Source organism: Marmota marmota, unplaced genomic scaffold (assembly GCF_001458135.2).
Source record: "Marmota marmota marmota unplaced genomic scaffold, marMar, whole genome shotgun sequence".
NCBI classification, from domain to species: Eukaryota; Metazoa; Chordata; class Mammalia; order Rodentia; family Sciuridae; genus Marmota; species Marmota marmota.
In genome coordinates, this window is record NW_026000164.1 from 650979 (window position 1) to 678097 (window position 27119).

At 50.3% G+C, this 27119-nt stretch overlaps 1 protein-coding gene and 1 long non-coding RNA gene across 5 annotated transcripts in view; both read right to left on the reverse strand.

Moving 5' to 3' along the window:
• Dpp6 (dipeptidyl peptidase like 6) overlaps nucleotides 1-27119 on the reverse strand; it is an 847324-nt gene that overhangs the window by 648507 nt on the left and 171698 nt on the right. The gene's annotated exons all lie outside the window — the stretch shown is intronic.
• Nucleotides 977-11671, reverse strand: LOC125611602. Its single transcript, XR_007341800.1, has 2 exons — nucleotides 2211-11671; nucleotides 977-2099 (listed from the first exon to the last, which is right to left on the reverse strand). It is a non-coding gene; the product is annotated as an uncharacterized LOC125611602 (long non-coding RNA).

The following is a 27119-nucleotide window of genomic DNA, read 5'->3' on the forward strand; positions in this document are numbered from 1 at the left end:
CCTGCTTCTGCATGTCCTCTCCTGGGAAGCAAGGGCTGGGTTTCACCTTCACTCAGGTCCCTTCCAACTCTGAACTTTCCATCACTGATCCTAAGTATGAATTTGTCAAATTTTTGAAATTCACCTTAGGGAATAGTGTTTTGTTTAAAAACATGTTTTTTTTTTTTTTCTTGGTGGGCCTGGCCTCCAGTTCTAACACTGCTTCAATGAATGCCTTCAGTGAGGAAGAAAACTGTGCATGGAAAAACTAATGTATAAAATGGGCATCTCACACCTTGGAAATTATACTTTAAGTGAAAAGACAAAATTCTGATCATTTCTGAGTTTTTAAAGGTTCATGAACTGAGGTTTATTTTTCTAGCCCACTTAAAAACGATTCATTTTTACTTCCTATGGAGATAAGCTTAGATTCCGGCTGCCTACTGTGCTATGGAGTGATCCAAAGGCAGAGCTCAGAGTCTAGTCCCAAACACCACAGATCAAGCTGTGGGTGTCCCGATGAGAACACCAGCCAATGAGACAAGTTTTCATTAGCACTGGGGTGAAGGCTTCAGCATTCACTTCTCCCTGCAGGCAAGTAGGGCAGGCCTCTCTCCCACCAAGGAGACGCCCTAATGCAGCTGCAGGGCTCAGGAACAGTGCTGGACCCAGGGCTTATGTGGAAGGCCTTCCTCCTTGGGATGGGGAGGAAGAGAGTGCTTTGGCCCCAGGGAAGGTGGTCAGATCAGCCTGCAAAGCAACTTGGGGGCACAGGTGCTACGGTCAAGGTCATCTTGCACCTTGTTCACCCTTGGTGGCACCCTGGAGACCTAGAAGCCCAGCACCAGCCCCCCACAGCCCCCTCAACACTGTTGTTCCCATGTCCAGGTCTCTTTATTCCTGAACCAGGACGGGAGTCAGATGAACCAGCTTTCAAAATGCCAAGTAAACAAAACCAAATACCATTCTTCAAGCTTTTTTTTTTTTTTTTTTTTTGCCAGGAACCAAATGGAATTGGGCACAAGTCTGGCTTGAAAACCTGTCCTTAGCACAGTTCCAATCCAATTGAACAGTTGGGTTTTATAAAAATTTCCAAATTCTGGGCCACTTTGATGACCTCAGTCTGAATTTCCCCAAGCCATGCACCCTTCCTCATTTGTCACCAATTAAAATAAAAGCCATTTTTTAAAAAATGAATTAAAAAAACAACCATTCTGTGACTCAATCTTTAGTTGCTATCAAATCGATATAACAGAAAAGTAGACAGTAAATACAAAAAAAAATCATCTTGTATTTTATTCTCTGGTTTAAAATAAAATATTGATATATAAGTATATGGGCTCATTATATTGTGAGAAATTACTGAAGCAGCAGGCAGTGGGTATTATGATGAAAAAATGATTCTGGTTTAACTGACAAGTTTTGCTCTGACTGCCACTACTTCAGATACCACCTGAACGGCAGTCTGGGGCAGTTTGTTTTCTAGGCTGTGTTTGATTTTGCAACATGCTGGGCCCCTCTGGGCATCAGCTGTAGCTGTCCATAAACTGCCTGCTCAGATCAAAGCCCTACGCACGTTTGCTGGGACAGATTTGCTGCATTCTGTCACTGAAAGGTGTATGAAGCACAGCCAGACCTTGGAGGGGGAAGTTAAGCTGATTTGTATTCTTTTTAGAGGCTTTTGAATGAAGGCAAAAATCCAGCATTGTTCAAGCTAAGTTGGATCGGCCTCCTCAGAGGCCAGCCTGTCGCAGGGCAGGAAAAGTCAAAAACCAAACAAACCCAAGAAAGAAGAGGTGGTCCCTCTTTGGGGAATGCCCCTGAACCTAGGCACAGCTGCACAGCGCCTCCCACCACAGATACCCACCCAACCTTGTGAATGGCCCAGGTGACTCCAGGCAGGAGAACCCTGCTCTAAGCAGGACGCAATGCTTAGTCCAAAGTTCCAGCTTTCTATGAGTCAGGGTACATGGCTTCATGTTCCCCAGGTGTTTGCATGCTTGGTTTTACAACATCCCTAAATCTTCTCACAGTGCCCACTGATTCTGGGGTGAGGGAGGGTAGCTGCTTCATGTGGCAAGGGCTCAGGGCGCAGCAGAGAGGACACAGTCCTCTTCCTTCTGAAAGGACAGTGAGAATTAATGAGCTGGCAGGCAAGTCTTGAACGTGGGCCACGGCTGGGACACAACATCATCTCAGGTCGTGGTCAGGACCCCTGCTTCCCATCTTACCAGCAGGAGGTCAGCTGGGCAGGACTCTGGATTCCTTCCCATGAGCCAGGGCAAAGGGTCAGGAATGATTCACGTGGGGTCTGGAAGCCCACAACATCCTCCTGAAGCCGCCGTCTTTGAAGGTCAACAGGCCAAGGTCAGCGTTGGCTAAACCCTGTTTGTCTTCCAAGGAGATGAGCTCACAGTTGGAAGCCTCGGCCGGCTGGTCAGGCTGGAGCTGCAGAGATGGCCCGTGCCATCTGCTGCTGGCAGTTGGTGGCTTCCTGGGGGTGCCGAGGGCTCTCAAGTCCCAGAGGAACTGGACTCAGCAGAGTTGGAGTAAACAGCACCATTAGAGAGAGGAAGCTAACTTGAGAAGAAGTGCAGTCTGCTGAGGCTAACGCTGCCAGAGCCGCGGGCTTCCCCAGAGCCCTGTCAACTTACAGAGGCGCTGAGACCTGTCTGAAGACATGCGGGTGTGTGCCGGGGAGGATGCCAGGAGCAGCTAACGTGCAGGAGTCCCCTGCAAGCTGTAAATACTATTCCTGACCACTGCAACTGCTGAAGTTGCTGGTCTCTGAGTCCCTCAGGGACAAGGCCCTCAGAAGAGGGATGAACAGATCTCAGTAAGCGAAAAACCTCCATATTTCTATGTGGCAACAGGAAAATCTTCTGGCAACTTTTACTAAAATTGTGTTCTCCCCACCAGCACCATGGCTGGAAAGCCTGCTCTAGCCTGCCCACCTCCGCCTGGTGACAGAGAACTAGCCTGGACTAGGAGAAGTGACATCAAGCAGCAGTCAGGAAACCTGGTCCTAGCTTGGTCCTAGCTCCAGTTCCACAGGCAGCCGAGGCAGCTGACCATATTGTCCACATTTGGCCTTGAACCTATATCTCTACAAATGAGTGTGGCCTAGGGCCAGTCACCTAAAGTCTCTGAAGCTCAGTTTTTCACCTTTGTAAAACGGGAAGATGAAAACCTACCTGACCAGACCACTGCTGTGAAGGAACGTCAGTGAGAAGCCAGGATCCGGTAGCGAACTGCTTACCTTCTATTGTTGTAAGGTCATTCATAGTGTAAAACCTATGGCAGGTGAGGTGCTCAGCAAACTGGGACACTTCTTGGGAACCTACAGGATGATGACCTGGCCCAGGCCCACTCTGTCTAAGTGGGCCATGTGGGGTGGCACAACTGAGCAGACATGACTTGGGGTGGAAAGCTGAAGAGCTGGGGCAGGTACACAAATGAGACCTCTGGTCTCTTGGGAGTCCTTAACCCCACCTCACAGCACCAAGGGGTGCCACACGATCCTTCTCAGGGCATTCTCCCAGAGTGGTGTGTCCAGGGGTCTGCAGGTGGAATACCTGGGCTTTGCACAAAGTTCGGAAAGAGCCCAATATCCTGTCAAGTGAGCTCCATGCATGAGACTAAAGGGAGAGGTGACTACCCTTGGAAAAAAGCCAAGCCACTCGACACTTCTGTTACCTGAGCCAAATATCAGCCACATCCACAGATTCAACCAGCTGCAGACCCCAAACCTTGGGAAAATGCTGTGTCCACACTGAATATGTACAGACCACTTTTTACATTATTCCCTAAACAAATGACACAGTGTAACAACTGCGCAGACAACACTCACATTACACTCAGAAGAAGAACTCCAGATGGCTTCCAGTACACAGGAAGATGTGGCATCATTTTATGGGAGGGACTTGAACATCCTGAGACACCCCCAGGGATACTGAGGGACAGCTGTAACTCAGGCAATTTTCACAGGAACCCCAGGGCACAGCACAACCACAGCCTTGGTTTTCAGATGCCCAGAGTGGTGAGGGTGGAGCTGGGGTGGAACTCGGGCGCTGCAGACTCAGAACCCGGCACTGACTGCATGGTGCCATGGCTTGCTTTGCTGGCGGAAGACACCAGTGCTTGTTGACCCTGTTTTATGATTTCAAAGGCAGCTGAATTTAGCACTTGAGCTCACCTCTGGACATTCAGAAAGAATGTCTGGAAAGGTCCTTGGAGGACAGAACCCAGAGTGACCTGGCTCAGCCTCCAGCCACCTCATCCCCCTCTGATACGAGGCCATCCTGAGGCCTCAGGCAGAGCCGGCTCTGGCCCTGAGTGTCACAGAATCCTTAACCTTAATTTTCTGGGGTGCATGTAGCAGAAGGCGAGCCCACCATCAGCTACCATTTCTTTGCCCTCGTCACCCTGGAGCCATCACAGGGCCCAGGGCAGAGGGGTCATTTCCATCTCCGTGGTGCTGGCCACCCCATCAGTACCCAGAAGCACTGACCTTCAGCCAGGTCTCTGATTAGAAGATACTCTGAGGTCTGGCTTCCTCCAGTCCAGGCTGCTGCTCACGTCCCCCCCCCCCGCCCCAGGAGCAGCCCAGCCCCAAGACTTAGCAGCATCCTGTCTGCCAGACCCATCACTAGGTGGACAGAAAGCCCGGCTCTCACTCCACATGGCGCCTGTGAAGTGCAGGTTGAATGAGTGTGGTGTGGACAACTGTGGCCAGCATCTGAATGGCAAGGAGGGCACCTGGCTCCTCCTCCAAAGCACACAGGGACAGCTATCTGTCCCCTGAGAAGTGAAATGCGAGTCCAAGGAAAGCCTCGCCCACTTCTCCACACTAAGGGTAGCAAGCAGTCCCATGCCAGCACCCACCTGCTCCCGTCTCCAGGGCTGCTCCGGCTTTCCTCCTGGGCACCCTCTTCCACCTTTCCACCCTCTGCCAGCCTAGACACCCCTCCTGATGAGCCGACTCTATATGTATCCTTCCCAGGTAGTGCCTTCCTGCTCTTGCAAATCAGGCCCTGGGGTCTGACCACAGACTAACCTTCAAGTACTCTGCCTTGTCTGTTGTGTTCCCATCAGAACCAGCAGAGTCAGCTGAAGTGAGCACACCCTGGGGGGCAGCAGGCAGCACACGAAGCACTGAGCAGAGCTGGTCTACTTCTCAGATGGCCCAGGCAGCTGTTCCAGACTGTTCCATAAGGATCAGAATCCCAGCAGAGTCTAACCAAATTAGCTATCTTCTTGTGGAAGGAATTATCATATCATGATCATTAGGATTAATGGTCTCCAAGATGAAATCTGAAAAACAGGCCTTTTCTGATAACCTCCGGTTCTTCCAGTGGCCTGCAGTTGTGTGCACTCAGAGTAAGAATTTGCATCACACTTGACACTTCTTTTAGCAGGTCATGAAATGAAGGTGTTTGTGTTCAGGTCTGACTGTATCCCCATTTTCAAAACCACAAGCACACAGGAAAAGCAGAAGGCAGTGTCACTTCCTGGCATAAGAGACTATCATGAGCCTCTTCAAAGCCACTAACAGCCATCATGGGAGACAGGTGTGCAGGGGCAGCTGGCAAGAGAGATGAACCCATGGGTGCGTCCATTCTAGGCGGGTGTGTCAGAGAACAAACCACCTTGTGCACAAGTGTAAAGCTGTAGGAGTCGTCCTCCCTGTGTCCCTCCAGAGCCCATGGGCAAGAGTCTGGTGATGTCACGGAGGATGGATAAACGGCTCCAGCTCTCTGAGGCTTCAAGCCTTGGCAGACATTACTTAAAAACAATTCAGTTTAGAGGAGGACAATTTATCATTGTTTCCTACACATCAAAACTACAGCCATGATCAAAGCCACAGAACACTCCGACTTACCAACTTTATTTTCTGCATTCAAGATCAAACCTTGAAAATGGGGTCCATTTCCTCCATCACCACTGGCTCTAAAATCCCTCCACACTTTAGATGTGTGCTGGAACTAACTAACAATCAGAGTCCACGAAGCATCTCCCACTGCACTGTCTGCCTCCGTTGAGTTTACAGGTTCTTTGCACACTTGCTGACACCAGATGGCCGCCCAGTACATGAGACTGACTCCTCCTCAGCCCTACGTCCCCATGAGCGCAGGAGGTAGCAAGTTCTTCTCATCTGGTAGCTATACAGTGAAGGTTGATTCATTTACTAACCAATGACAGAAGAAAATTCCAAGAAGTAAACTTCTCTGCCAATCCAAGAATCTTAACCTCAACAAGCCAACACTGACAGTGAGGGGAGAGCCAGCCATGGTAACCCACATGGGCTTCCAACTGTCACCATCCTAGCTGGGCAGGCCCAGAAGGATCATCAGTGCCATCAATAAGAGCTCAACACCACAGTTCACGTAGCCCTGCAATCCCTCCTGCAGAAGGATGGAGCTTATCTCCCAGACCTGGGCATGGACTTGCTTGGACCAACATCACACAGAGAGGGCAGGGCAGGCCTGATCTGAGCCTGTGTCTCCAGAGACCTTGCACACGCCTCACTGCTCTCTTTTCTGCCATGGAGGGGCCAAGACTCCCCAGGAGGGAGGGGAGGGGTGGGGAGGCACACGGAGCAGGGCTGCCTCAGCTTCGCCAGCCCAGATGTGTCTGGCTCAGAGATTTTCCTAGTCGAGGGCCTGTGGTGCTAGGCCACTGAGTTTGGGGTGCTCACGTAGCAACAGCTAACTGAAATACCCAGTACGGAATCCAGGATTCTCTGTCAGAAGAGCTGGGACACAGGCAGGAGTAGGGTTTTCTGGTCAGCCACATTTCTCCCTCTGAAGGTTTTTTATTGTATTAGTCTGCTTTCCATGGCTATAACAACATTCCTGAGGCTCGGTAGTTTATAAAGAGGTTTATTTAGCTCACAGTTATGGAGGCGGAAAATCCAAGATCAGGCAGCTCCATGGATCAGGGGTCCATTGGAGGTCCCCATGGTTGTGTTACTTCTTGTCAGATGACATTATGGAGAGAGTATATGAAAAAGACAGAGGTCACATGATGACACAGGAAGCCAAAGAGTGATACAGGGCTAACGCTTACACTTTCATAACAACTCACCTTTGGTGGGGGTCCCAAGAGAATGACCTTAGTCTTTTCCAAGGGCAGAGCCCTCAATGCCACATCTCCTCCCACATGATCCCACCTCGTACACACCCCACTACCTATCACGTGGCTATGCCAAGGACCATGTCTCCAGTACATGAGCCCCTGGGGGAAACAACGTCAAACCACAGCAGATACCAGCTCTTTCGGTCCAACCCACCTCCTGCACTTGAACTCAAAGCAGAGAAGAGAATCAGACACAGGTCTGATCGCTCCCCGTCGCTCCCCGTCACTCCTCGTCCCGCCCAGGGCAGACACTGCCAACAAATTCTGCAGCCCTTCCTCCTTCAGAATCTTTCCTAACACGGCTCCCAGAGGTGCTTTTCATCACACGAGCTGACTATTCACTTACTTCCATCCATACCCCATCTCCTACCGGAGGCTCCCTCAAAAATGACATACCAAACACTTTGAGAGGTCGGATAATACTTTGGGGATACCTACTACCTTCTAAGCACTGTGCCAGAGAGGGACATCCAGAACTGTGAGGCCTGGCCACACCCCCGGGAGCCTGTGCATGCTAGAGGGCTTTGAGCCCGGAGGCCTAGGGCTGGTGCTGCAGACCTTCCTTGCACCACAGCAGCTCTACAAAGAGGTATGTGGGCTGGGCCTAGTGACCTACAAATGCCCTCACAGGGGCAGCTACTTACCCCTCTTAGGGGTGAGCTGGCCAAAGGCTGGAGAGGGCAGCCAGGATCCACAAACACCCAGGACTCGAGAAGGTCGGATCATGTAGGGCACTAAATATGGCTTTTCATCCAAGCCACACACCATCTATTTACCTGCTGCTCCTTTTAAAAAATCAAACTTCATAAACTGCATTTTGAAACTTCAAAGTGTTTTTTAGACTCAAAAAATATAAAAAAAGGTTGGCACAGCAGCGACTTTGAAATCACATGCCTGTGAATGATTCACAGTACAAACACGTAAAGGCTCAGTTCTAGAGAGCAGCAGAGACACCACAGCCCATGTTGCTCAGGAAGGTGCAAGGACCTCATGGCTAACCCTGTGCAGCTCGGTGGGTCACACAGTCCCCAACTGCCACCTGAAAGCAGCAGCATCCCCAGGGTCCACTGTCACTGTACCAGGAGAGTGAACAGAGACCGCATGGACTCCTCCTTCATTCACCTGGCAATGTCAACCATGGGACTTCTGCTTATTAATTGTCTGAGGTGAAATTTCAAATAAGAACCAATCTTTGGGAGTTTCTGTTTCGTCATCATTACCAATTAAGGACAGTAAAACCTTACCTAGAGATGGAAAAGGGCTTGGAGGTCCCCCACCCCATACTCTGCCTGTCTTCTCCCTGGGGTTGGATCTCTGGGTGGGCCCTGATGTCACAGGTCACATGAGCACAATATGGCAGCATGGGTCGGTGCCTGAGCTCCTCCTCCACTCACATGGTTTCTCCACTGCAACCCGGGGCAACACACTCAGGTGCTCCTCCATGACAGGGGACGGCAGGTCGAGCCAGTGGTCTTCGCATTGCAGCAACACCTGTACAAGAGCACTGACCCAAATATGCACCCGGGAAATGCTGGTGACATTAGGTATTTCTCCTGTTACTGCAAACCTTTCCTATTAAAAAGCACAGGATCAGTCTCTGATGCCACCCCTCCCTCCCCTGCAGCCCCAGGAGTGGTCCCCATTCTAGATGTAGGTGGCTCAGGGTCAGCATGGAGTGATCAGGAAACAGCTCCATTTATTTGCTGGTCTCTGCTCTAAGTCTTCTGGCTTTTGAAATAAAACTGTATTCAGCATCTTCATTCAAAATGAAAATGTCAAACTATTTTGTGTCTGTGGGACAATGTTCAGCTTCTTTAGCAACCAGCCTCACAGGCCAGGAGAGCTATAAGCACTAAGTGCACAATGACTCTAAACCTCACAAGGCAGACTTCCTTAGTCTTGTTTTCCCCATTATTCCCTGTCCACGTTCTCCCTCGAGGGGCCTGGGTTTGTCAGTGTGTCTTAGTCTTGCTTCCCCACCTTGCTGGAATTCATGAATATTATTGAAGTAGGAAAGAACCAGACCTAAAGTGGCCTCTGCCTCTCTGGAGCTGTCCTTCATCAAAACCTTCTCTCCATCCCACAGAATGCAGCCTGCACATGGTGAATGTAAGCTGAAGGAACCTGCAGATTAAAATGGAAAATGCCACACAAATTCAGAGAAGCCTGAGGTCAGTGAGCACCCCGAAGGTCAAGCGAGGCCTGAGCAGAGAGAGATACAGAAATAAGCTTTGTGGGTAGTCAGCAGTGTGAGGGACAGCAGGCTTCTGTTCTGATGGCAAGGTGCCCGCCGACAACCTCGGGGAACTAGCTCTCTACAGGGAAGTTGTACCACTCAGCAAGCCACAGCCCAAGGTAAGGGACGCCATCCTTCCCAAGTGACAAAAGCACTGATACCACAGGAGAAGGTGGCCCCACACCGCAAATCCCCGCAGCTCAGACCCTGGGAGAACAAGACCCAATGGCCCAGTTCTCCTCCCAGGGAGGAATGGGAAGCACACACTGTGCTGGACCACAAGATGGACACTCTCCTAGCTTCCATGGTAGGGAGCAGCTGAGCTCTGGGGATGCAGTCCACCATTGACCTCCTTTGGCAATGTGGCATCTCCCAGATGCTCCTCAGCTCCAACCCTGCCACCTCCTTGCAGTGACTAAGCTAATGGACAAAAGATCACCTTTGCTAACACAGAGGCACAGGTGACCCCATGGATGGAACCTTATTTATCATAAAGTACTACACACTTGATCAGGCTGAGGTGTGATGAGAAGTAAGGTAGCCTCCATGTTTTCATGCTAACAGGAAGAGCAAGGCCAGGCAATTTTGCCAACAGTGACAGCCTTAGGAGGAGGCTCCAGGGCAGCAGGAACACAGAATCCACGGAGGTGGGGGTCCAACTCCAACCACCACTAAGAGAAATGACATAACTGCTTCCCATCTCTACCACCGGTGATCTGATAGCTGGCTACAATACTCTCTCCAGTACCTTTCCTCAGACCCAAGCCCAGGGCTTGCAGTCATCTCCCTGACACAGAGGTCTGGAATTAGGTGGTCAAAGCACATGTTCAGACATTTCTCTGAGTCCTGGTGCCAATGGCTTAACTGCATGTAAGGATTTGGAGTGATGGCTTTTCTAGAATATTTTCCTGTAATCTAAGAATCTGATGTGGATCAACTTTAAAAGTATCTGTTTACTAAGAGACCAAATATTTACCACATTACTTCATTCATACAGCATGAAATTAAATATAGAACATGTGGCTGAATGTTCAGAGACTTATCTTTCAGCTAGTTCCTGCACATTTTGTTAAACGTTTCTGGCAAATTCTCTGCAGTCAACTTTGAATGCTTTCTCTCTCCCCTTTTCTCCCTCCTAGAGAGAGGGGTGCCTTTGAGAGGCTGGACTGGGGCCTATAACTGCTTCTTGGTCTCACGTTGGTAAGCAGTGAGTCAGAGGACACTAGATGAGGGGTGCTGATGCTCCTTGCTCCCCCTGACCCACACATGCTGAGGCTCAGGAGGGTGGAAGGCCACCAGACACTGCCGTCCCTGCTGAGTCGTCCTCTGGGCGCCAGCCCTTGTCCACTCAGTCCCTCTGTCAGAGAGGCCTCCGCAGCCTCACTTTCTGAAACAGACGTCTTCATCACCGCTGTCCCTTCCCTGATGGTTCTCCCAGGCACCCCTCACCCCCTGACAAGCATTTCCTTTTTTCCAGTTCCTCTTCTCCTATTAAAACGTAAATGGTGTGCCCGGCACCTGGACAGCGCTGCACCAGGGGGCACCTGTAACTGTTTGTTGTTGGGGTTGATAAACGCATTCGCTTATCTGATTGCAAGCTGCTGTAATTTTTGTGCTTAAAGGGGAAAAGGCATACGTGTGTTAGAGCGTGAAGCAGGTGTGTATGTGGGTGCACCTGCACGCTCACAGAGAAGGAAAAGAACCCTCCCTGTTCTAGGGAAACAAACTGGGAGCCAGGAAGGACACTTAGAGTGGCCACCAGCCATGTCTCGCTTGGAGCATGTGCTCAATAGAACGGATGTTGAAGGACACTGATTTATAAACCACGTCACTCACACACTCACCAGGTTAATGAGACCTGACTGAGGCCGAGAGATCATGGGAATGGAGATCTAAAAACTGAGTAACCAGGCTGCCAGCTTGGTCTCAGCTCAGGAGAGTTCCCGGGAGAGCAGAGGGAGTAGCCATCCAGATGCTGCAGTCCAGATGCCTGGAAGCTGAGCATCATCCCACAGAGGGGTCCCCTTCGGTCCATCTGTGGAGGACCAAGCCATGGACCCCGTGGCGGGACCTGGTCTTCCCTGCTATGAGGGCTGCCACGAGTGGTCAGTGAACGTGGTATCCAAACCTGAGCGGAACAGACTGTGGTGTGGTTACAGGCAGGAGGAGGACAGAGGCATGCGGATGACGGCTTTTCAACTCAAAGGGAGGGAACGCTGCTTTCCAGAAGCCACCTGTCGTCCACTTCAGTGGCCCTGCCCTGGCAGAGGGCACGGTCGCTCTGTGGGTAATCACAGAAGAAGCTCAGCCTCTATGAACTCTAGGGGGACAACCAGCTGCTTGCCCTTAGGATGACTATCTTTTGGAAGCCAAACTTCATATAATTTATTATCCATTTTCATACCTATTTTATGGATTACTCTTGGCACCAAGTTACCTTTATCAATTGAAGATCATTTGAGGAAATATGTCTGTTGGAGTGATTTAAAAACTTGAGAACCTAAAAATTATTCAAAAGTCTCAAGAGCAAATGACCCAAGAGGCAGTTACTACCCTAAAGGCGTCACCGTTCCCAGAGTAAGTGCATCTTACTCCAACCCTCCACCAGGCTGAGGCAGGAGGACTGGTGACTCATGGTTTAAGAAATGGTAATTTAAAAAGAAATACTCAAACATAGAGACTATTTTCTTCACCCTTAAGTAAACCATGGATCTTTTTGAGCCGATACAAAGTGAAATAAAGAGAGACCCTTGCTACTTCCCAATGGGGTTGATTCTCCTCTCCTCATGACATAGTCACAGGTTCTTCTGAACCCTGATCCGAGGCTGTGGTCCCAAATGCCACATGGGACAGGGCTTCATGTGAATTCACAATGGCACCAAGTCCAAGGGCTTGTGGGTGCCAGGAAACAAGCCAGACATTGGGTTTCCAATGGCACATGACACAACCCCAGCCCTGGCAGGATGTGTCCATGCAGACATGGAGAGTCAGGGCTCCTGCAGACGCTCCCCACACTCTTAAGTGACAGGTGGGTGAGCCGTGTCCCAGAGGGTCAGAGGCAGCCCCTGGCTGGGGCCTGAGCCTATTGAAGTCTCCTGGAGGAAGTGGTGCTTCCTGAGGGTTTTGAAGGTGAGTGGGACGGCTGTGCTCTATGCCTAGGAATGACCGCTCCTGAGCCATTTAGCGTATGCCTCTACATCTGGACAAAACGTTTCTGTTAGAGGAGGTTCTCCAGCACATCACCCGCAGAGTCCCATATCACACGGCATCGGCATTCTTCCTCTTTTCTTTAAAGAACCCCTGAGAGACTGTCCTCGGGTCTCACTAGCAGGAAATGACAGTGAGTGGCAGCTTCGCTGTGATCAGGTGGCTGCAGCTAGTGGCTTCTCAGTGGCTCTCCCTCCCTGCTGGGGCTCACCTGTGGCCACTGCACTGGAATACGGCCCCCACTGTCCAGTCTTCCGGAAGGTGGTCCCCCGATCCCTGTCTTCCATTCAGGCATTTACTTGTAAATTTAAAGGATGATACACTTTTGAAGCTTCTGAAAATCTCGAATGGAGAAAGCTGACTCAAAGTAGACATGGGGATCTAAGGGTGGTCCACGCCAGAACTTCACCTGAGAGAGGCCAGATGCTGTGCAGGGCAAATCAAAAGCTCCAAATCCTCCAGGTTCAGTGGTACAGGCCTATCATCCCAGTGACTGGGGAGGCTGAGGCAGGAGGATCTCAAGTTTGAGAACAGCCTCAGCAACTTATTTAGCCCTGTCTCAAAATAAGGGCTGAGGACGTAGCTCAGTGGTAAAGTACTGTGAGGAAAAAATAAATAAATAAATAAATAAATAAATAACAACCAACCAAACCAAAGCACTCCTAACCCTCTTTCTAAAACCAGTTAAGTGGGGCCTATCTGTGGGAACATTTGTGAATGGGACAATCTTAGTCTTTCAGAGGCACTACAAGAAGGAAAGCTGAAGTCAGCATCACTATTGACTTGCATTTCAGCTAGCATAAGTCTTGCTTTCCAACTAATCAGAACTTTCATGAAATCAGAATTTTAGAAGACTGTTTAGCAAAAAGAAACAGAACACCAGAAAAATGTCAAAATCTCTGACTTAGCATGAATAACCCTGGCAGGTGCTCAGGATCCACTAAAGATGATGTCAAATGGCTGGAGCCGCGTGTGCCCACAAGTCAGCACTGGCCGCCACCACCACTCAGATGCAGCTCTCTCCAGACTACCCGACTCACATGTAGTGAAGGTAGCCAGTGATGAATTTAATGTCGGACACAAAAATGACTTTTAAAACCAGTCCCGGGTAACTTCAAGTGTAGTGGGCTGTCCCACACCTCCTTCCTGGAGGTCACAGCTGCAATTTCCTGGTAGGCAGAGGCAGTGTGGCAGGAGAAACACCCCCAGCTCAAAACACGAGCCCCTTGCTTTAGAGTTATGGCTGCCGATCTCTTCCTGTGCCTGATTTAAACACTAAGTTCTATCACAGGGGTACACGTACAGGAGAAAATAGGGTGTATTAGGGCTCAGTGCTGTGAGCGCCTCCGGGACGCCATGGGGCCTTGGGTGAGCGCTGCATGGACAGGGGACCAGTCTGCCGGACGATTCTCCAGTGTGAGGTCACTCACCCAACGGTTCAGACACAAGTTGGTCAAGAACCTCTCTGGCTGGACATCACACTAAGCCAACAGCTACTGAACAGGCACAGATAGCACTCAGCTAACACGGGCCCGGCTTCCCCCCGTGTGGGCAGGAGAGGCAGCGGGTGCCTGGAAGACAGGGTCTTCACTGGGGTCTACTTTTCAGTTTGGTTTAGAACCAGCCCCAGGGGCTCTTGGGAAGGTAAGGCACTCATCAGCCTCGCTCCAGCAAGGCAGAGAGAGAAAAGGCCAGGCCACTGCGGCGAGGTGGCGCAGGACCAAGCCCCCATTCTTGTCCTCAGCCCCAGCTGCCCTGTGGTCCACACGTGTAGGAGGTGAGGACGGCCATGGGCGGGGGTGGGGGGAGCAGGGGACACACGCACTCTTCAGACTGACCGTGTTGGGTCTGAGCAGCACCTGGCTGTGGCTGGCTATGGCGTCCTGCTGAGGCTGCAGGTCCAGGTCAAAAGCATACATTCCCCCACAACATTGTTTTATGATTCAAGTAAAATAAGGTTTAAATGACATTGGTGTCAGCCCTGAAGAAGGCACGGAGGGACAGCTCACACGCCTATCTGGGAGGTGATAGGAGCAGGCGTGGTGCTCGACCTGGGTCTCAGCAAATGTCCCTTCACCCACTCACTGGGTGAATGCTCCTGAAACACCAGCCACATGCCAGGCACGGGTCTGACAGTGGTCCGGACGTGGTGCTACGAAACAGAGCCTGAACTCTAGAGGAGCACAAAGCCTGGGGCAGGCAGGGGACCGAGACAGGGGAGCAGAAGTGGCCGCCACTCACAGCGCTTCCCATTTAGCAGAGGGCTAAGAAAAATGTCGGCACATACATCTGAAGTACTTTACATAAAAACATATATGGTAACACATCACATAAGACATGTATGTTGTCATATCCATTTTATGTAAAATTATTTTAAACATTCATGTGCATGTGTGTGGGTGTGATCTGTATTTAAAATAACGGATGACACCTCAAGAGACAAACTCGAGGGACGAGAACTTCAACGACAGAGTGGGACCTTGCAGGCAAAGAAGCTGCCTTGCAGAAGCAAGGGGCAGGAAGGTGGGGAGCTCTGGGGCACAGCAGGGAACCCCCTGGTGAGAGGAAGAAAAGGGAGGTACAGCAGGAGGGGCAAATTCTGAGGCTAAGATGACAGTGGACCTTGGTGCAGCTGGGCTGAGCATGGTGGGCACTGGGCTGGGCTCCTGTGCACCCACCTGCGCCAGTGGGAGGTGGACTGGAGAGGAGAGCAGCAGGCTGGGACACCCAGGACCCAAACAGGAAGGGGTGCCAGCCAGGTTCCAGAAGAGAAGGGGCTGGTTATGGGCACCGCCCTCACGCTGGAGGAAGAATGGCAAGGTGTGACCACTGAGGAGGTACAGGCAAGCCAGAGGGAGAAGGGGCAGGTGAGGGAACCAGAGGCTGACCACGGGAACTGGCCTGTGTCGGGGCGCCAGGAAGGGAGCTCTGGCAAGACTGGACTGGACGTGCAAACCTGGGCAGCCTGGAAGACCAGGAGCCAGCAAAGGTGGGGAGGGCCTGAGGGGGCAGGGGAGGGGAGGAGGAGAGCAGCCCAGTGAGGGAGAGGGAGCGAAGGAAGAGAGGGAGAGGAAACAGGGAGGGGAGAAGAGAGGACAGCAACAGGACCCAGGGTGAGGGGCTGGAGAAGCACTCCGGGTTGGCAGGGGCATCTTCTGGTGGGCTCGGCTTGTCCCTCACAGGCTGCGCCTGATGGCAGGGAGGGAGCACATGCAGGACTGAGTGGGGTAAGGATGCCCAGGCAGGTGTGGCAGAGCCTGGGGGTTGGGGGAAATGCACACTAACTCCCCTGTCACAGGAAACCCCCATTCTCCTTTTTAACCACAAGTATATTCTATTTTATTAGAATAGCTATTAAAATCTAACAGAGGAATTACTGTAGCTTTGCCTGAATGTTTATTTTCTTTTAAGAATGTAAAACCACTTAATGCAGAAAAATGTAAGTAGAAAATGAAAAAGAAATCCCTATTTTCCATTTTATAAAAATAACATCAGAAAGATCTTTCTAAATGGAAGGTGGACATTTTAAAATAGCTGATTCCCTAGGGGAAGAGGCAGGTGTCTTCACAATGCCTTTTGCAAAAGCCACAGGTCACCTTCTTCCACCCGCATGGGCACTCCTGCTCCGCCTGCCACCCATCCATCTACTCTGCCTGGGACACTGCGGCCAGCTCTCTGCTTCTAGTTTCAAAACCCCTTGACCTTCCTTCTCCAGACGTGCAGGGCACCCTGTATGCTCTCACTGTGAAGATGGGGTGTCACTGCGCATTTCAGGGGCAGTATCCTCACACTTAATGCCTTCAAACATCAACAGTTTAACAACGCAGAGGGGAGATAAAATTTGAATTGATTTTCAGCAAATGAGGGAACATCCCTAAATAGGACCCAGCCAGTGTCTCTCTGAAACTTAATAAACTTGAAACCATTCCTCAGAGCCCTTTTCTTCAATGAGCTTTAAACGTGTGTTAAATATGGACAGGTCACCCCCCTCCCTGAGATCCCCGCCAGCGTGGGACGGTAGGCAATACAGCAAACCTCCACTGGAGGGGGCTCTCCTGCTCCCCTGCCAAGCAAGCCAGCTTCCGGGGAGGGGGGAGTTCCAGCTCAAAGGCAGGACCCAAGGAGCCTGTTCTGGGAAGCCACCTGTTTCCCAAACACAAGACCTGAGAGTAGCAGGTCCTGCACCAAGGACACCTGTCTTATTAACTGCATATCAGAAGTGATTGCAATTCCTTGGGCAAGGAAAAAATAACTAAAAAGAGTGGCCCTTTATGAGCTTTTAATAAATTATTCTCCTGTCTACTCTTCTGATTCATTCTGGACAGTCACCCAGGTCTATGGGGGTCACTCAGGGACACAACCGGGAAGTAAGCTGGTGGCAAAATGAGGCTCTCCTGGGGGCAGGGCCACCCAGCATCCACGTCCTCCTGCCACTGCACTGCACCAAGTGTCCCCATGTTCTCTGACTCGAGGCTGTCCTGAGCTCACCCTGTGGGGAGTCACTCCTCAGCCTCCTCCTGGGAACCCCCACCCCCTGCTACGAGCCACACCTTCCCGGACTGGCCCTCAGCCCAGTTCTGCTTCTGCCCACCTGCACCACGGGAAGGCAGGCATGGTGCTGTGGTCATGGAGTGGCAGCAAGCCCCAGAGGATCTGCTTAAATACCTGCTGGGGCCCAACAAGCAGTGTGTGCACATACACACACACACACACACACACGCACACCCAGGGCTGCACACCTGCTGCCCTCCTCACCCACTGGCCCTGCAGCTATTCGCCCCCCACCAGCTTTCTGCCCCAGTTGGCCATGTCCCCATCTGTAGGATTCACACTGGAAAGACAGGGTTGGTATCATGAGAACTCGGAAGGCTAAAGAGAGCAAGTGCAAACCTCGATGAGTCTCAGTCCAAACCTGTGAAGGTCAAGCTGTCTGCTCTGCCCCTCCACATGCACCCCTTACCCGCATGGCAAGGACCGGAGGACACCCAGGTGCCCTCTCTCTGATGGCTGCCACCAGGAGGGGCCCTGTGGCCCTTCCCATCCACACACACTCAGAAACACACATCAATTCTCCACCCGGGCAAAGCGCCGGTTTAGGTTTTCCGTGCAGAAATCCTGTTCAGTGCCAGAGGAGCTCATCCCGCCCTGTCCCCCACCTCTGCGATGTCCTGACTCACTTCCACACGCCACACCCAGAACCTTTCGCCGGCTCCTGGGTTCCACGTCTCCATACTAATTTGGAGTTCACGGGAACCACATTTCCAGGATTCCTTAATCCCTCCAATGTACGGCTGGAATCCCACAACTCCTCATTCCCCAGCTTCCCATCCAGCCTGGGAGGCTCTGATGCCCCTCATGCCCCCGCCATGTGCCCATGAGCTGGACCCAGCTGGCCCTTCTCCCCCTTCCCTGCACTCAGCAACTGGCCTCCTGGCTGTGAGCATGCTCCAGCCCTTCTCGCCTGGTGGACTGGGGAGACCCGCTGCCAAATCTCCTTCATCCTTCCTCAGAAATCTGGGTAGGGCTGATGTTTGAACGAAGGGGTGGGTGTGATTGGAACTTGGAGACCAAAAGCAGTGCCAACCTCAATAATCTCATCCCTAATGAATAAAGCTGACCATTCCACCCTCCTGCCCACACATGCACCCACAGCCCTTACCAGCAGGGCAGGGAAGCCAGAGGACACAGTGGTTTCCATCTTCTGATGGGCGGCCACCAGGAGGGACATCGCGGCCAGCCCCATCCATACACCTCACCAGTGTCCAGCCTGGGCGCTCCCAGCTCATCCACATCAGCACTGTCGGCCTCCCTGGCTGGGAAGTGGAGCACCAGCGCCAGTGTCCTGTCACTCTGGGTGTGATGCATGGCCCTTCCATGCCCTCCTCCTCTGCCATCCCGGGGAGAAACCAAGGGGGGAACCACCCACCTAAGGTCAAGTTCACCAAAACTCCCATCCCCTCTCTCCAGAACACCCCGGGACAGAGAGTAATAGAAGTGTCTGTGGAGCCCTCTGCACGTGCTTGGGGACTGGCTTCCGGTTCATGCCCCACTTCAGGTCCTGGTGGCACCTTGTCCTCCCTCCCTCCAGCCCCTCCTCCAAGCTCCTCTCTGACCAGCTCCATGTTGGCGGGTGACACAGCACCGCGTGCTTCTGCTGCTGCCTCGCTCCTCATAAATTACAGCCCCGATGAAGGCCCTTCGCTCTGAAGGAGGCACTGCTTTATCTATGCTGTGCTCACACACCTGCACGCTGAACCCCACATTTCAACCAGGCGACAAATCAGGGCTGGCAAGGGGAGCCATGGAGGAGGCCCTGCATGTCCTCCCAGCACAGCACTCCGCCACTCACCGCTGGCCCTGGGGTGACGAATCCCCTGGCTAGGGCCAGCACCTGCCCCCCTCCCAAGCTGCTGCCCCTGTTTCCGTATTGGGGAGATTACCAGGGAGGTCCTAAGGAAATGGATTGGGTCTGGCATTTAGTTTAGTTTTCTGAGGGTAGAAAAAATTGGATGGTCTGACTTTGTTCCTTCCCCAGTCTGTTGAGGATGTGGGATTTACCAGGCAGGTGCTCATCCCCAGATACGACGGGAGACCCCAGGCCCTCCCCATGAGGGGGTCAGCTGGCAAGAGGAGTTTGTTCTAAGGCTGGGGGGCAGTAGTTATGTTGGGATGATTTTTAAAACCTGCTCAATTTACAAAGGGACTTGGCAGCCATTGACACTGAACAGTGAGGAGACACTGAAGCTACAGTCAGCCAGGACCTGCCCTTGCTGGAGGGGTACTCATAGAGGGCTTTAAAAACAACAGGAACTCGTCCTGCCATCTTCTTCTCCTTATCAGGGGTTTTCTTGACTAATCATGGAGACCAACAGGTTGGTAATGTGGAACTCGGAGGCACAAGGTCCTGCGTCTCGGTGCATCAAAATCTAGCAAAGAATAAAAAGCGTCTCGACAAATCAAGACATATGTTCATTTTCTAAATAATTTGCACCTGTCTAAAAATTAAACAGATCAAGCCTGGCCAAACAAACCTCATCTCTGGCACAGTGAGACTTTTCTGCAAACTCCTTTTATAAGTAGTTTTTCCCCACAAAGCTTCATTCACATGAAATGATTCAACGTGGACCCTTTTTGGGCACTCCTTGTTAGCCGGCAGTGGTATTTCTTGCTGAAATTTAAATTGCCTAAGAAAGTCTTTAGTATAAATTCCTCTATGTCTAAAAAATAAAGTATCTGCAGGATTTACAAGGAAATTTCACCGACGGCTCCTGCTACATCCTAAATTCAATGTCATGGAATCTCATTGATCTTGACAAAAATGACCCTTCATTCCACACAGTTCTCAGGGTTCCCGGCTCCCTGCTCTGCTGCCCACCCACAAGTCCTGTCACTTTTGGACTGGGGCAAGGAGCTGGTATCTGTTCTGTTTACTCAATCTTTTCTTTGTGGCATTTTTGTTTCAGATGTGCAAGATGTAGGCAATTGCCTGGCTGGAGCACATCTTAATTAAAAATGAATGTGTTGGTCTAGATTGTGGCTCAGTGACAGAGGGCTTGCCCTGCATATGTGAGGCACTGGGTTCGATCCCCAGCACCACATAAAAATGTACAGTTCTTGGAAGCAGTTCAGAGGAAGCCATAAGAAATTAGTAAGATAACTTATTTCTCTACTTAGACAAACAGAGAAAAGACACTGAGCATTTCTAGGGAAAACATGTTTGCATCGAATGAATTTAAAAACAATTTTTCACTCTATTCTTCAAGGAGTGACAAATGGGTAGGTATTTTCTATTTTCAATGAGAATGGAGAAAGAAAAGCGCCTTGTTTGCATTTCAGCAGACAGAAGGTAGGTGAGACATCAGAGTGCCCATCCAGGGGTGCGTTCCCCTCTTCTTTCTCTTTGGAGAGCTCTGTGTCACCTGGGTGGAACATTCCTAATCTGAAATTTTGAAAACTGAAAAATTCCAAAAATCTCAGACCTTTTGAGCACTGACATAATGCCCCATGTGGAAATTTCCACACCATGAAATTTTATTTCAGATACAAAATTATTTAAAGTAGTACAGAAAAATACCTTTAGGCTATGTGTATAAGGTATATATGAATCACCAATGAATTCATGTGTAGACTTGAGTCCCTTGGCCAAGGAACTTCACTACATGCATACAAACACTCCAGTGTCCAAACAACAACAACAACAAAATCCCCTTCATTCTGAATCACTTGTGGTCCCAGTTGTTTCAGATAAGGGATCCCCAACATGTACTGGCTGTTTTTCCTGTTTTGAAAGAGAAGTGTGAATTCCCTTTGTGCTTGCTCAAATGTCTAGGTTTCCTGATAAGGTCTTTTACTTTTCCTTCCCAACAGTTTGTTCCTCAAAAGATGACTATGGACTTGAAATAGATTCCCTTCTCACAGACAGGTTCTTAGGATACCATGTATGTCTTCAGGATCCCACTGTCACCGTTTTAGAGAAGGAAAGTTCATTTTTTTCCCTCAACCCCAAATGTAATAACTTGTTCCCTGTGGTGTTATATGGTCCTCTTCTGTCCTGTGCTACTCTGCTGGGCTGTGTGGTCTCACTGGAAGATGGAACGCACTTCTCCACTATTCTGTTGACAGCATTCAACAGAACCTCTTGATACAAAAGCAAATTGAAGAAATTAGAGGACACCAATGATTTAAAAACAATTTTTCTTTCTTTTCTTCAGAGTGACAAATGGTAGGTATTTTCTGTAGTCCCGGCCCTTCCTGTCCTCAGCACCATGGACAGCACCAGGGTGAAAAGGCCAACTGTCCTGGCTGACCTGGGAGCTGTGGATGGTCCGAGCGCTGGTCCTCACAGTTGGTTGCCCTGTTCCGCTGCAATGCCTGGGGTCTCTTGCAGGATTTCTACCTGGTGGGACACAGGGAGCCAGCATGGGCAAAGCCACCCAGGTGATATACTATCAGGTGACACGTTGGCTTTCCAGAGTGGAGTCGGAGGCTGGGAGACAGACACACCACCAGGCTGCCCCCTCCCTATCCACCCCACCCAGGCAGCTCTTCCAGGAGCACAGAGCCACAGAAGCCACGAGGAGGCACCCTGCTGGGCGCTCTATACCTAGAAAGCGTATATTAAAAGAGGTTGAACGATTTTAAAACCTTTATGGGGACCCATGCAAGAAAGAGCACAGTGGACACTGTGAATGGCACCAGGACCTGCCTTTGCCCACAGGTTCCTGTCCTGACTCAACTATGCAAAGCCAGTGGCACAGAGTCTGCGTCCCGTGCAGCTGCTGCAGCCTGAGGATGGGAGCAGTTCCAACGGGGGCCCTGCTCAGAGGCAGCCCATGCCAGGACCCCGGGATCCCAGGGGCAGACTCAGCAGGCTGGGCAGGCCTTGTTCTGCCCAGCAGATAGGGGCTTGAGCTGGTTTCAGGAAGCATTAATCTGCATAAGTCTTCCATGAAGAGTTTTTCATAAACTTTCTTATGAAATGCAGCAGGAAGCCCTTTGACAATGAAGCTTTCTTGAATTTTAATGTTACTATGTAACATCTTTAATTCTTAAATGGACTTGTAAAACAGGCAGAACCCACAGACACAAGGAGGCCTAGGTCTGATCTGAGAATGAGCACACCTGCTTACTGATCCCTGGATGGGCACAAACTCACTGCAGGACGGTGTTCAGGGAGATCTAACGTCCTGCCCGAAACTTCACCTGTGGGTTGTGTGTGTGCGTAAGGGAGATGGACTGTCAGAGGAAGGGGTAGGTGTGATGATGCTGCTGGGGTCTGGGGAGTAGAGGTGTCCTAGTCCTGATGTCCCCTTGAGGAATGGAGACCAGAGGCAGGCGCACAGGGAGCTTTCACATCTCATGACCTGAGAACAGGTAGGAGGAAGACTTGAAGCACCGTGCTAACTGTGGCAGGTGAGCCATTGTCGGCCACAGCATGGCCTCCTCTGACCCGAGTGCGCAGTTCCAAGCCTAGGCCCCTGCCTCCCAGCAGCACCTGAGCCTGCAGGCATGGCCATGCACACCTTCGTGATGACAGCTGACTGCAGCCAGGAGAAACACACACCTACTGTCAGGTCCGTGCAAGGGCTCCCCTGCCAGGCTTCAGGTAGGAGGACAGTAGGACACAGAGGGTACAAAAGGAAGGAAACGCAGAATTAGTCCAGTTAATGTGCTTTGGTGACATGAATAAGAACCTGAAGCCACCTCAGCTGAGGAGTGTGGGTAACTGAGGAGCCCAGGTGTGGTGAGCACTGGGACAGAGGTACTGTCCCAGGGAGCAGGAGGTTCCGGGGGCCTCCTGTGCAGACACAACACCAGCACGCAGCCTCTAACATCCCTTCCTCCTCCTCATGTGCTTCTGAGCAAGCCTCACCTGACCCTCTACTTCCACGTCCAGCAGCACCTGCCCCCGACAGCCTCTTACTGGATTAAGCTCTTCCGGGGACAGCCTCTTGCTGGACGAGCACTTCCTTCGTATTCTGTGATGCTGTACCAAGATTCCCAGGCAGCTGAGCTTTTAAAATCCACACATTGCTTCCTTTTTAATGAAAACTGTTTCTTGCCTTCCCAACCTGATTACAAAGCTCATCTTTACTTTTGTTAAAATTACTTACGAAGTACACTTCAATGGAAGTTGAAGTTCATGTTGTGTTTTCATACAATACATTTTCCATTTTTAGTGCTTAACCGTAAGAGTGCTCTTTTACTGAAATAGCTCCAGGATGACATCCGGGTCCCTAAGGGAAGACGGGACTGAACCATCACAGGAATCTGACGTCAGACCCTGGGTGTGGTCCGCAGAGGATGGACAGTGTGCGGTCAGTTCTGGACGCAGTCATTGTTGCAAGCTGGACCAGATATCTTCATTGTTCTCTGTCACAGGAATGTCCCCGGGAGGACTTGCAAAGGTCCCCAGGAGGAGTTACAGAGGAACATGAGAGCAGGAATCTTTCCTTTAAACCCTGGTGGACTCCTGGCACGAATGCAGCTGGTTCTCAGTGTTGCTCTTGTTGTTAGTTGGATCAGGTTTCCTCACCCTCATACATTAGTGAGGCACCCCAAGAGATTACGAAGCCGACCCAGGCACCTCACGGTTAGGACCACAGAACTCTGTGCACGCCCACACCCAAGGGTATGCAATGTCTTGGGTGCTCAGATGATCATCACAATCACAGAGCAAGAGGAGCATAGCAGAAGCTCACAGATATCTTCTCTGTGCTGGGCACTACTAAAGAGCTCTCAAATACCTACCCACCGACTGGTCATAGTGACTCTGTGTTGTGGGGACCTTTCTTCTCCCCGTTTTTTAGATGGGAAGAGAGGTTTGCAGAAACAGCCCCAGACTACACCGATGAGGAGCAGAGCTGCCACTGGATTCCAGGCATTTCCACTACAGAAGCCCCATCTCAGCCTCTATGCCACAGTGTTCTCACCACGTTCTCCTTTTAAAAGACTTAACAATGAAGATTTAAAGAAAATTACTACCTTGACTAGTACTTCATGTTTCGCCATTTTGATATGGAGCCAAAGTAATAAGAAAACGTTCTGACCAAGGCCTGACAGGGAAGTCTGACGTCTGCTGTACTTTGCCAAGTAAAGAAACAGAATTGTCACTGCAGTGTGTGTTAAGAAAATGTACCACATTCTCTTTCTTAGTTTGAGTCGCCTTGATTCTCTAGAGACCCATAACAACAAGTCTCAGCTCTGAAACTTGCAAGGCCTGTGGGTAGAATGATCCCCATTTTCCTGAAACATAATCTTTCGGCAGAATTTTTCTAATAGAGAATCTAAAAGTCTCTACAGGCTCAGGTTTGCAGATGCCTTGTGGGGCTTTCTGTGCATCCTCTTTCCAAAGATCTATCCTCAAAACGTGGACCTAGAGGTGGTATCACAGAGAACTCCTTTCGTGTGTGAATACATTTTTTGTAAAACTAGGAATTCTATTCTTTTTTTTTTTTTTTTTGTATTTGACATTTCTTTACTACATCTTTTAAACTTGGAGGTACTCCTGAGTTCCAGATTCTCACTGTGTGCCAAGATTGAGTGGTGCATGGTTACCCCAGCGCCCACTACCCAGCCTGGTGCCCAGTACACATTAAATGTTTGCTAAATAAAGGGGACACTGAATCCACTGAACCAGGGACACTGAATGAGTTGAACTGAATTCCCTGAAACGTAATCAAAAGTCGAACCCTAATGTGACGCTCAGGTGGATGTGGTAGAAGGGCCAGCAAGCCAGGCAAGGCCAGCTGGCACTCAGGGGCCACCTGGCTGAGCCACGCAGGGCTGCATTCTGCTTTGGTGTACTGAGTGCATTTTCTGCTGGTTGAGCTGGGAGTCTCAGCACACGGAGCACCTTGGACCAGGGTCTCTCTGACCACAGGGTCCTTGGTTTCAAGTGTCAACAAAGGCCCTGAAATGAGCCTGGATGGAGAACATGGGACAGAATGTTCAGACTCTGCCTCACCCCTCGGGGCGGGAGCAAGATCCAGAGCCTGCAGGCAGCAGCAGCTGGAAGAAGAGGGTGCTTGTCACTGATGTGGACCTGGCCTCTCTGTGTGTGCTTGAGTCTGGCTTTTTCTGAGCCCCTCCCTCTTCCTTCTCCACATTCACACAGTCCACGCATCGGAAAGTGGGAAGTAGACTCGGAGGGCCAAAACCCACCATCTCCACCAAACCCCTTTGTTTTTGTTTCATTTTGTTCATGGATGAGGAAACAGGATGTCCAAAATGCCTCCCTGTGAGGGAGCCGAGTCTCTAACACCAAGCCCAGGGTCACGCTTCCCTGCAAGCCCCGGAGAGCAGCACTGAAGCACAGTGTTTCAGTCGGCTTTGTGTCACTGTGACCAAAAGACCTGAACAACTCAGAACAAGAAGAGTTTATGCTGACTCATGACTTCAGAGATTCCATCTATGGTCACCTGACTCTAGAGCTCTGGGCCCCACGGGGGGCAGGACATGGGGCAGAAGGGCATGGTCGAAGAGGAAAGCAGCTCAGATCATGGCCACCAGGAAGCAGAGAGAGGGCTCCACTCACCAGGAACAAACTAAACCCAAGGGCACATCCCCAGGGACCTGCTTCCTCCAGCCACATCCTACCTGCCTACAGTTACCGCTCAGTCAACCCATCCATGCAGATTTAACTGCTGATCGGGTTAAAGCTCATGATCCACTCATTTCATCTCTGCCTGTTCTTACATTGTCTCACACATGAGCTTCTGGGGGACACTTCATGTCTAAATCATGATGCACCATACGAAGGCCATCTTTCACCCTTGTCAGCGCTACCACAAGGACATGAGTACAAATGCCAGCCTCACCACCAGATGCCCAGGCCTATCATTCAACTCATGAGTAGGGATGGACTCACACAATTATATAACCTTGGAGTAGACATAGGTTTTCTACAACGTAATGAGGAGCAGAAGATGCACCCAGACCCAAGGAAGTCCTTTCCAACGCTGCCCATACCACCTCCAGAGCCCTTTTCCAAATGGTATGGAATTCTGGAAAAGTACTGCCTCATGCAGGCCAGAGCAGTGGCTTCATCTTTCTAAGACCCCCAGGAGTTGCAAATGTCTCATGCCACACCCTAAAATCCCACAGCTGAGTTCAATTCTGCATGTGACTAATGCCACTGTTTATTGCATGAAAGAGAAATTCAAAGAGACTCAGTTCTACATAAAGAGTAAATATTTAAAAAGTGCAAATAATTATAAAAGAGAGAAAAAAACTATTTTATTGTATTTTTTTCCAGCCTGTTCATTAAAATCATTTCTATTGAAAACTTATGTGTTTCTGATTTCTTCTAAAAGTAAGCCTACTTTCCTCTATGAGCCAACTCAAATTAAAGCAATACTTATATTTATACAGCCTAATTTATAAAGGCACCATTACATCTAAGCCATTTTGGGCTTAGAAATAAATCACACTATCCTATGACATACTACACACAAAATGTTTTTGCAGTCCCCTGCATCTTTTTAATAAATTACTAAATGCTTCCATATGGTCAATTTACTTGAGTGTCACTAAATCTTAAAAGATAACAGAAGTTGACCATTTCACACATGAGAATGCTAAAAACAATAAGGAGACTCAAGAGATATTAAATGCCTTGATCAAATTCCTCCTGTAAGAAGTCTGTTCCAATTTTCATCATGGCAAAAACATCATTGATTGGCAGGTTCCAGGATAAGCATCCAAATACCTGATCACAAAGCTGAACACAAGCAGCGAATATTCATGGGGACTTCCCAGCTGCCACTGTAGTACAGACAGAGGTCACACCCTACTGCTCCTCAGCTCCACAGAATAATCCCAGCCTGTCTGAAGATGTTAGGAGTTGCACGTTCCCAGATCATGTCGCCTGCGTCACCGTACTTTGTGTATCCTTTAGTCCTGGTAGTTGTCACAGAACTACCTCATGTAAGAGGCCAGAGTCACCTTCTGGAGCTCACAGTGACTCAGGTGCACGTTAGGCTCAGGAGGACAGTGCGTACAAAATGCTGATGTGCAGATTCCAATCTGGTTTGTCTGAGGTGGACGGAACATCACCACT